Genomic DNA, 10,047 nt, shown 5'->3' on the forward strand with positions numbered 1-10,047 from the left:
CACTGAAAATGAATTAAGTTGGGACTCAATTTGCAGTGTAGATGAATGAAGATGAAATGAAAAAGCAGATACAGTTGTTGGATTCTCATTCACTAATACGATTTTACTCTAAAGATTAGAGATCGAAAGATCAACGGTTCACTTGATCCAAACCTGACGAACCTGCAGGCTTCTACAACAGGGAAGGGTTCGACAGGCCTTTGACCATCTTACAGGTGGTACATGTAACTGTGATGGCCGAGTGGTTAAGGCGTTGGATTTGAAATCCAATGGGGTTTCCCTGCGCAGGTTCAAACCCTGCACACAGTGGCTGTTTGAAGCATACTTACACTAACACATACATGTGGGATAATAGTTGAGACCCCCTCATCCTATCAGTGTAAAACCATTTGGATAAAAGCGTCTGACAAACCTAGAATAGAAAAATAATAATCCATTAAAATGTGATGTAATCTGTTGGACTACATCGCTATATAACTTTTTATTAGGGCTGGGCAACGATTTTTTATCTAATTAATCACATGATATCCCTGATTAATCACATTTGTACTCAAAATCCAAAAATGAATCCAAAAGTAGTGTATAGCCTTTAGCATTTAGTTTTATTTTAAATGTGCTGCCATATGAATGAAAGTGCCATAACATTTGTTGTACAAACACACTTTTAACATCAGCATCTTTCTGTAGTTTTTATGTAGAAGCCTCGCTCCACTGTCTGTTTCCTTGAATGACTTGCTGCTATCAGTTGTGTGTTTTGCCTTTAAGTGATATTTTAGACTGGAACTACTACGCTTTGGTGGATCCGCCGCTTACTTTCTTTTCCGGTTCCGCAGCAGACAGCAACAGACTTTTACAAAATAAAAGCCTGGGAGCAACAGACTTACAAAAATAAAATTAATTAAAATATTTTTTTTAAATGCGTTGAAGGTGGGGTAGGGGATCTTTTTCTGGAGCATTTTTTTACATATTGCTTGAAATACTCTTCACACCCCCATTGCAACCAATTAATTAAAAGTTTTGACACAAGTATGAAAAGTTTTAGTGGCCTCTAGAACAGAGGTCTTCAACAGGGGGTCCGCGGAGGTACTGCAGGGGGGGTCGCCAAATCTTTGGTTGATTAGACGATTTAAAAAAAAAAAAAAAAAACATTTAATTTTTTTTTTTTTTCTTTTTTTTCAAACAGTTTTTTCTCACAAATTGTGTGCAAACATGTGCCATCCACAGATGGTTTGAGGATTCATTGTCCCATCCACATGCAAACTGGAGTCTAAATCCCGCCGGCGGGATTTTTTTACACATCTCCAAAAACACATCTGTAACTCTGAGTTTTTGTCATTGAAACATATAAGTGACACCATTAAAAACCTTGAAAATTCTAGTTTTCAAATATATATATATTAAAATAAATTATATAGGTGGCCCTTTTTAAGGAGAGTGAACAGAAATCTTTGGATTTTCTGTACTCTCAGGCTACGGCTACACGAAAACGAAACGAGTTTTTTTTTGAAAACGGGTACGAAAATTCTTGCGACCACACGGAAACGCGCTGCTGTCCAGACGAGAACGGATGAAAACGATGAAACGATGCAGTACACACGCCGCTGTGTCACGCCACGCTGTGAGACAATAGAGAAGTGTTAAAATTGGCTCACAGCGTCAACGTGTGACTGACGCAAAAACGTTTTAGCTGTAACAATGGAAACGAAACGAGGCCGTTTTCAAACTTTCCCACTCTGGAACCCGTTTTCAAAAACTATCGTTTTGGGGTAGTGGGAACGCCGGCTCCGTGTGGCCGCGACAGCGAAACGATAAGAAAAAGTATCGTTTACAGTGAAAAACGTTTCCGTGTAGCCGCAGCCTCAGACTGCAGCAGCTTTCTCGGCCACACCCATCTCTATTCACATGTAAAGTACCAGGTGATTGAGTGGCTATTCACAGGTGAGAACACGCCCCATTCAGCCAGCATGTGGGGGAAGGCCGCAATGTCCTACCAGTGACAATTATCACATGGAGAGTGACAGGGGGGTGGGGTGGGGGGAATCAGGGGTGTTACACACCCATCTAATTAGCATTCAACTCTCAGAGACACTGCCTGGAGTCAGAATTACTTTTTTACAGTTTGTGTGAAAACAAAAAAACATTTCTGACTGCACTTTTTACTTTTATGCTGCCAACACTTTTGTTTACAAGGTTCAACCTTCAAAAATCTTGGCTAGATACATTTATAGTGTGTTTTCTTGCACTGTTTGAAGACCTCTAAAACTTGTTTTTTTGTACAGTTGTGTTTACCCTCAATTTAAATAAAACTTGTTTGTATTACATTCACTTCACTCTCATATTGTTTTTTGTTAGGCTTTTCAGAATACAACCATATGTGTCACTTTTGCATAGATGTTTACAGTTAGTTGAAATACTTGAAAATGTCAAGGTGTTGCAAACTGCCTCAAAGTCTCTGAAAAGGCCTTAGACTCCAGGGGGTTAAAGTTAAAATCTGTGGATTATTTGAATAGCTCAGTGTTGTATGCAAGATGTTTGTTTATAAATGGCAGTGGCACGGCCACCCTGTACCTTGCACATGTTTCAAATAAAAACATGAATATATTAACCTGTGTATTATTTGAATAGCTTAGTATTGAATGTACAATAACAGAGGACCTATGTTTATACACGGCACTAGGCCCCGTTAAATATAAAACACAATTGTATGCCATATAAATAGTAGGGGGGTCCCTGCTCCAACTCTCCATCAGTTTGGGGGTCCCTGGCCTGTAAAACGTTGAAGACCCCTGATCTAGGAAAAACACTATCGAATCATACTGAACGGACCGTTGATGATGATTGGATTCTGATGCCGTCTATCAAACTGCAATCTGCTCCTTCCTCCCCCTCCTTCCCCCTATGAGCGTACCCTGCTCCGTGAACGAATTACGCGGTCCAGAAGCTTGGCAGGAAGCTAAACTAGAGCCAGCTTGGCTAGCACCTAGCATTATTAAACGTATAGTTAGCATTATACTAAATACTAAATACGGCAACAATCGATGCTTGCTGTCAGAACAGCGCTCGTGCACCTTCGTGCTCGTGCACGTTCATGTACACTAGAGGCGTGCCTTCGGGGGGAAAGTGAAGAAAAGGGTTGGGACTTTTTACCTGTGTATTTTCAAAATGCAGCTTCGCTGGACTCAAAATCCAGGATCTCCTACCCTACCTTTAAAGGCCTACAGAAAGGTGTTTTTTTGCACAAAACTGAAATAGCAGATTGATTCCTTATATACCATGGAATTTTTTTATGATTTTAAAATAATTTTAGGCCCCTGGATAGGCCCAATAAACTATCACCACATTTGAATCGAATTTAGCAAACTGGAACGACAGGTGCGTGACGTCACGAGTGCCAGCTGCTGGAACAATCAGCAGTAGTTCTAGTAGCGAAGCCAGCAGTTTGCCAGACTTGGACAGCTTCTTCACGGCAAATTTCGATGTGTGCCAAGGGACGTCGCTTGGAAATATAAAACGCTGGGTTCAGTGCAGTTTTTATTGCGAGTAGATGTACGAAGTGCGTGTGTTGCCCTCAGCACCAGCAGCTCACACCACCGGGGGCAGAGGAAGCAGAGAGACCCGCGGTCGGACAGGAATCCACCTGGCGGAGAGCGAACACACTCTCCGCCAGGTGGAGAGTGGAAATCAGCCGGCAGAGCGATCATGTCCACGTCGGGGCTCTTGATGATCGCTCTCCCGGCTGATTTCAGGGCAACCATCCCGCGGTGTGTCCGCTCTCCACCAGGTGGATTCCCCCTGAGTGTCCGCACCGCAGGGAGCTGAACACGGCGGGATGGCTCCGGCTGATTTCACCAGAGAGGAGGCAGGCGGACAGGGAGGCACAGACACAAGTTCCGACCGCAGGTCTCTCTGCTTCCTCTGTCCCTGCAACATTTGAAACATTTTCAGGTGAGAAAGTAGTCGTTTAGATCCCCAACGTGTTGAAAACCTGACAAAACCGGCTGTTTACAATTTTGTTCCCACGAATTCGGCGTTGCTAAAGCTAGCCGCAGTGAGCAACGCACTTCCTGTTATTTTGACAAAATAAAACACCCGTTGCCTTTTATCATAGGGAAAGCCATTACATGCTGTTGTTTTGAAAACAGGAAATGAACCTACCCTTGTTGTAGCTTGCTTGAAACTGCGGTTTTGACAGGAAATGCCGGGTTGCCACTGTCCTGCAGTGCTTCTGTCTCGGCTTGTATGGTGTCGCGGGGCAACTGATTTGTCACTCACAAAACAAGTTGAATTGTTGCTAGATTCAGCCAGATTGAGCCCGAAAGTCGCTAGATTATTTTTTTTTGTCGCCAGAGATGGCCAAAAGTCGCTAAATCTAGCTAAATTGGCAACACTGAGGCAGCCAGGAAAAACCATGGCACTTGTGACGTCACACGGAAGCCCCGCCCCCAGTCTGGAATTCCAGGAAGGTTTCCTAGCGGCAAATTCAAAATCACAAATTTCATGCGTTTATGAAATGTTTTGGTGTAGAGTCCAATGATTATTATTGTTGAAATATTTATCTGCGTTAAATAATTAACGAGTTAATGCGATAATAACGAGTTAACTCGCCCAGTCCTACTTTTTATGAATTGGGATTTAATCATTTCATTATTGGACTTGATTGGATTGTTATAAACCAGATTTAATTACAGTTAAAACTTGTTTTATTGACTTTTGTTGATATTTGGCGCTATATAAATAAAATAATTTTATCTTATTTTCCCATCCCGTTCCATTAGTGAACATATTTACAGGACATTATATAAAAAAACAGATTATTCTTAGTCAGACAAGAACTAAACCTTTAAAATCCATGTAAACACATTCGTTCAAAGGAAATCATCTGACTTCTCAAAGTCAGACTGACCCACACAGATCAAGTGCTTGGAAATTTAATCTCTTTTGCATTTTTTTACACGCAACTAGACTTAAATGGTCCTGCGTGCTCCACACATGCCCCAGAGTGCCATCTGTTTTATGTAAGTGTGTATTAATACAGACAAATTCACAGTAAAACTGCTCTTATTCACATATATTTCAGTTTCTTTTGAAACTGAAAATCTGTGGTCTCTGAAAGGATTTTATAACGACAAAATCATCAAATCACCATTTAAATAGCTTAAAGACATTGTCTGAGCTGTGAATTCAGCTATGCTTACATGTACAATGATCCCCATGTACAGTATCGCAGCTCCAGACCTTCTCCTATCAATAACTCGATTCCCCTGCTGTGCAAATAGATCCAGGACATCAAACAGTGGCCCTGGTAAAAGGCCAGTTCAAACAACTGTAACTCAACCCAACTATGCGAGTAACTGTACTGAGTTTCAGAAGCTCTTTGTTTGGTGCTGCAATGAATTAACAAGTGTTTATTTACTGTTGTGCTAACTCTTGCAGGTACTTGCCAATCTGACCCGAAGCATCTTGACATAATAAAAAGAAGTGAAGAGTCGTTTGACATGTGACTGAATAAAAATGAGCCTTGTGATTGTTAGGGGCCCCTTTCCACTATGAAAGGAAGAGGGAATGTGTGTCCTGCCCTTGTTAATTCAACCGAGTCTCACTTGAACGAGTCCATAAAACTACAGAATTAACCCTCTGCTTCCTAAGTACAACAACCCTTACATGGACAGTCATGATATGCATTTTTGCATCTGCGCTTGGCTTCCATCCCATAAAGTGCAAATATTCTTGAGCTATTTTTGCATCATTTCATAGCACCTATTTCCTTGAAAAACAGCTAATTATTTCTAAATTTTATCATGATGTTACACAAACTCGTACAAAGTGTAAGAGGGTTAAAAATAGTCATCTGATCCTTTATTTTCTGATTTTTCTAGAGGGAAACTCTTAATGTGCAAAGTTTTAGCAATAGAGGACTGTCTGTTGTCACCACTAGAGAAAAATCAGCTGCTGTACAGTTTGGTTCAATAGAAAAATCAAAGACAGCATCTCAGGAACTGGTGCAAACAAGTATAGCCACCCCTCAAGCTTATTTATTTGCATTACGCATCTACCAACAGCAATCTGACTTGTGTCACTTTCAGACATCGTGCATTGCTGTTGCAGCGTTTGGCGGTGGACGTATTAGACGAATTCCCCGTGTCCTGCACTGACAGTCAGAATGTAAGTGTTGGCAGCTGGCCAGCATCACTCATTGAGAGTAAGGATTGGTGAAATGCTCATGTGCTCGCTCACAACTATTCCATTCATCATTTAGACAAGCCTTTCAACACTCCATGGTAGCAGGGCAAACAGAAGTCAGAATGTGAGGCTGTTGCAAAGAGGCCATCAGGACAACCTCCTTTGGTTGATCTGGATAAAACATAATCATAAAAAAGCAATTTAGAAAGTGACTGAAAAGAACTATAAGTTTAGAGTCATGTGCTTTTGGCAGGCACTGACTTGCTGCTGCTCAGAACATTTGGCTTTCTGCCTTTCTCTTTAAGGAACTGCACAAGTCAAGAGGAGTAATATTACTCAGCAACTCAGATACCCTTGTTTCTAGTTCCAGCAACTAATTTAATTGAATCTTTCGCCTGAATGCGAGCAAATTCAGCTAGCTTTTAGACCAGGGGTTCTCAAACTGGTTTGGCCTGGTACAAGCCTAGGTGTAGCCTGGGTTTTCCATCCATCCATTCACTTTGTGTATCCGCCCGATCCAATTCAGGTTTGTGAGCGGGTCGGAGCCTATACCAGCTTCGATTGGGCGAAAGGTAGGGTACACCGTGGACTTGTCGCCAGTCCATCATAGGGTTTTGATGAATTATGATCAGATTTACTACATGTAAATGCTTCACCCTGTAGTAATTTTTCAAAAAACTTCACAAGCAAAAAAAAAAGCCGTAGCAACCCTCAACTAAGATATCGCAGATGTGCAGCAAAAAGGGGTCTTTGTCTGATAACACAATCCAAAGATGAACTAACAACATGGCAGATGGTTTTGGAACAGCCCTCCATGGACATATTTCCACTGCCATCAGATGCACCACAGTCAACCACTTCAGACATAATGGTTCAATCCCATGTCACTTCTTGTCACGATCACTTAGTCCCACCCCTCTGTTTTGCACATTTCATGCTAAATGCTAGTGTGACCTGATTCTTTCTGAGATAGAGGGGTGGGGTGAAGTAATAGAGCCGCATGGCGCCTTCAGCAAACTTCAGACTGTCATGATAAATGTTCACTCGGTTTATTACAAGCAACACACTTTTCAGGAAAGTGATTACATCAGGGATGTGTACCCTAACATGCACAATTTCCTTTTTCCCGGTGTCAGAGAGCACAAGGGACAGCACTTTTGTTGCATTTTATTCAAGAAAAGTCAACGAAATGAACAAGATGCCTGAAGAAATGAACCAAGAGGAGGAGGCTGAGACCTTTGCCTTCCAAGCAAAGATTGCTCAGCTGATGTCCCTGATCATCAACACCTATTCCAACAAAGAGAGCTTCCTCATCGAGCTCATCTCCAACGCCTCTGGATAAAATCCGCTAAAATGCACAATTTATTTCAACATAAATTTCTATTATTTATTATTGTACATAAATAATTTCTTATTTCTGACCTGGGCCTCTTCAAATCTAGACTAAAAACCTACTTATTTAGGATTGCTTTTAATACCCAGTGGTATGATGACACTTATCTTATTTTATCGTTTTTATTTGTTTTTACTTACTCTTCTCTTTATTTATTACCTACAGTAAAGCACTTTGGTACATCGTAATGATTGTTTGTAAAGGGCTGTATAAATAAAATACAAGTACATTTACATCAATAGAAGTCCCTACTGTTAGGCATGCCAATGGACATGTGGCTAACTGTAACAAAGCTTGTATTCGGGAATGTTTAAAGGTAAAGTTCATCTTGAGAGCCTGAAAGGAATTCCCAAAGCTCTGTGTTGACTGTGAGCACCCAAACGTCTCACTCCAGGCTGTAGATGAACTGAATCTCTTTCTCTCTGTTTTAGATCGTGTATCTATCTAATGAAAGCACCAATTTGTTGTTGACTGTCACTGTCCTGCGTTTCTGACTCTGGAGCTGCACATGGTAAGTGGTTTGCTTTTACTGATGAGCCTCATCATCTGCCTCATCTACTAAGCCCACAATATGTCTAAGTCTATAATTCAAACCCTTCAGCAACAACATTGAAACCATCTGCCTGTTTCTATGTAAGTTGCTGCCAAACAGCTCTGAAATTACTTTTTCAGATTCTAGACTGTGATTACACGTCTATCCCTTGGATATTTATGGTGAATCCTTCGGGTCTGGTGCCTACGTGGATGTTTTGAGTTACCGGTGCCACTCCTGAGCACATTACGAGTCGTGTTAGGACACACTGTCCTACAGCAGGAGTGCCGACCTTCAAGCTGGAAGATGACCATTACCAGCTGAGCCACAGCTGCCCCTGGTAGAGGAACATCCATTAGAGGGTCTGGAGCCAAGATTTCCCTGCAGAATGTTGCACTATGATCAATGTTATTCACTTCATCTCTAAGTGCTTTTAAAGTTGTGCACATATATCTTGTGGGCAGAAAGATGATTTATCTATGGCAGAAGCTTGAAAACTCTAAATGACATCTATTTTGTTCTTACGCCACAAGAAGCAAACAAATTATTCTGGAAGCTGTTTGCCAAGTAAAGCAAACTAGCAGCAAAAATAAAGTTGATGTAATATTCTTTGTGAGCATGCTGTGCAACTTCTGCAGATGTCACGACCGTTTGGAGACGCCTCCCTTTTTCTGATCGTTTTAAATATTATTTCTGTTTCCAGATTACTGTGTGGAGGCCCTCATCCAGGATCAGTGCCTGTACTTGCTGCCACTTTGTGACACCATGGAGCAGGCCTCACCAGACCAATGCTCCAGTCTTAAACTCTCATCAAGCTACAGTCCTCAGCTGCAAAGTGCAGCCGGGCTGTTTGTCATAGTAGTAGTTATTTCATGTGGATTGTGATCTAGTTTGTACCTAATTGTACCTAATAATCTCCCATTGGGGAAAATGATCACATGGTACCGGGTCTGTGTATGATTATTAGTATTACTAGCAGTATTACTAGTTACGTGCCTGGGCACTTGGTTGGTTTATTTGTGGTTGTACACGCTTCTCCATGCATTTAGTGTAGTTTTAAACTTGGACCTGGAGACTGCACCATTTTCCCCTCTCACTTCAGATGCACACTCACACATGTACACGTTGTGTACTCAATTCAATTCAGTTTTATTTATATAGCACCAAATTACAACAAATGTCATCTCAAGGCACTTAAATAACAAAGTCCAATTCAAGCCAATTGGAATTCAATTAATTGTAATCATAATTATTTATAAAATAATCCAATTCATTTATATAGAGACAATTCAAAAACAATTTCCCAGCTAAGGAAACCAACAGATTGCACTGAAACTTGTCTTCGGTCCAATCTCCCGTCCTGAGCGTGCCTGAGGCGACTGTGGAGAGGAACGACTCCCTTTGAACAGGCAGAAACCTCTGGCAGAACCAGAACCAGGAAGGGTGGTCATCCGCCTCCACCAGCTGGGGTTTGAGAAGACAGAAAAGAGGGGAAAAAACCCACTGTAACACCATTCAAAGGATATCTGTTGGAACAGGGAAATACGAGTTAATGAGCACAATAATGTCACATGTACATAATATCATTTGGGAAATTAAACGGGGGCGAAAAGAGAGTAAAGTGAGGAAAGGTGGGACAGATGAGTAGCAGCTCAACTATGGGATGTTTCAGGATCACCTGAGCCATCCCTAACTATAAGCTTTATCAGAAAGGAAAGTTTTAAGCCTGATCTTAAAAGTGGAGAGGGTGTCTGCTTCCTCTGACATTTACTGGCAGCTTATTCCACAAGAGAGGGGCCTGATAACTGAAGGCTCTGCCTCCCATTCTACTTTTAGAAACTCTGGGAACCTCTCCCAGAGTTACACCTACTCCTTCTGTGATCCTGATATTATTATTATATATTCGACTACATTGTGGTCCTTTTGTTCCTTTACACTTTTG

At 41.4% G+C, this 10,047-nt stretch overlaps 1 long non-coding RNA gene and 1 other non-coding gene across 3 annotated transcripts; both read left to right on the plus strand.

Moving 5' to 3' along the window:
• The first annotated feature begins 227 nt into the window (after positions 1 to 227).
• Positions 228 to 309, plus strand: trnas-uga (transfer RNA serine (anticodon UGA)). Its single transcript has one exon. It is a non-coding gene; the product is annotated as a tRNA-Ser (tRNA).
• Positions 310 to 7,889: 7,580 nt separating this feature from the next.
• LOC142398217 (uncharacterized) lies at positions 7,890 to 9,610 on the plus strand. 2 transcript variants are annotated; one of them, XR_012772765.1, is made up of 3 exons: positions 7,890 to 8,084; positions 8,246 to 8,467; positions 8,809 to 9,610. It is a non-coding gene; the product is annotated as an uncharacterized LOC142398217 (long non-coding RNA). The 2 variants fall into 2 exon arrangements; XR_012772766.1 differs by having other exon boundaries at positions 8,246 to 8,445.
• The last annotated feature ends 437 nt before the right edge of the window (positions 9,611 to 10,047 follow it).

This window comes from Odontesthes bonariensis, chromosome 14 (assembly GCF_027942865.1).
Source record: "Odontesthes bonariensis isolate fOdoBon6 chromosome 14, fOdoBon6.hap1, whole genome shotgun sequence".
Classification (NCBI taxonomy): Eukaryota; Metazoa; Chordata; class Actinopteri; order Atheriniformes; family Atherinopsidae; genus Odontesthes; species Odontesthes bonariensis.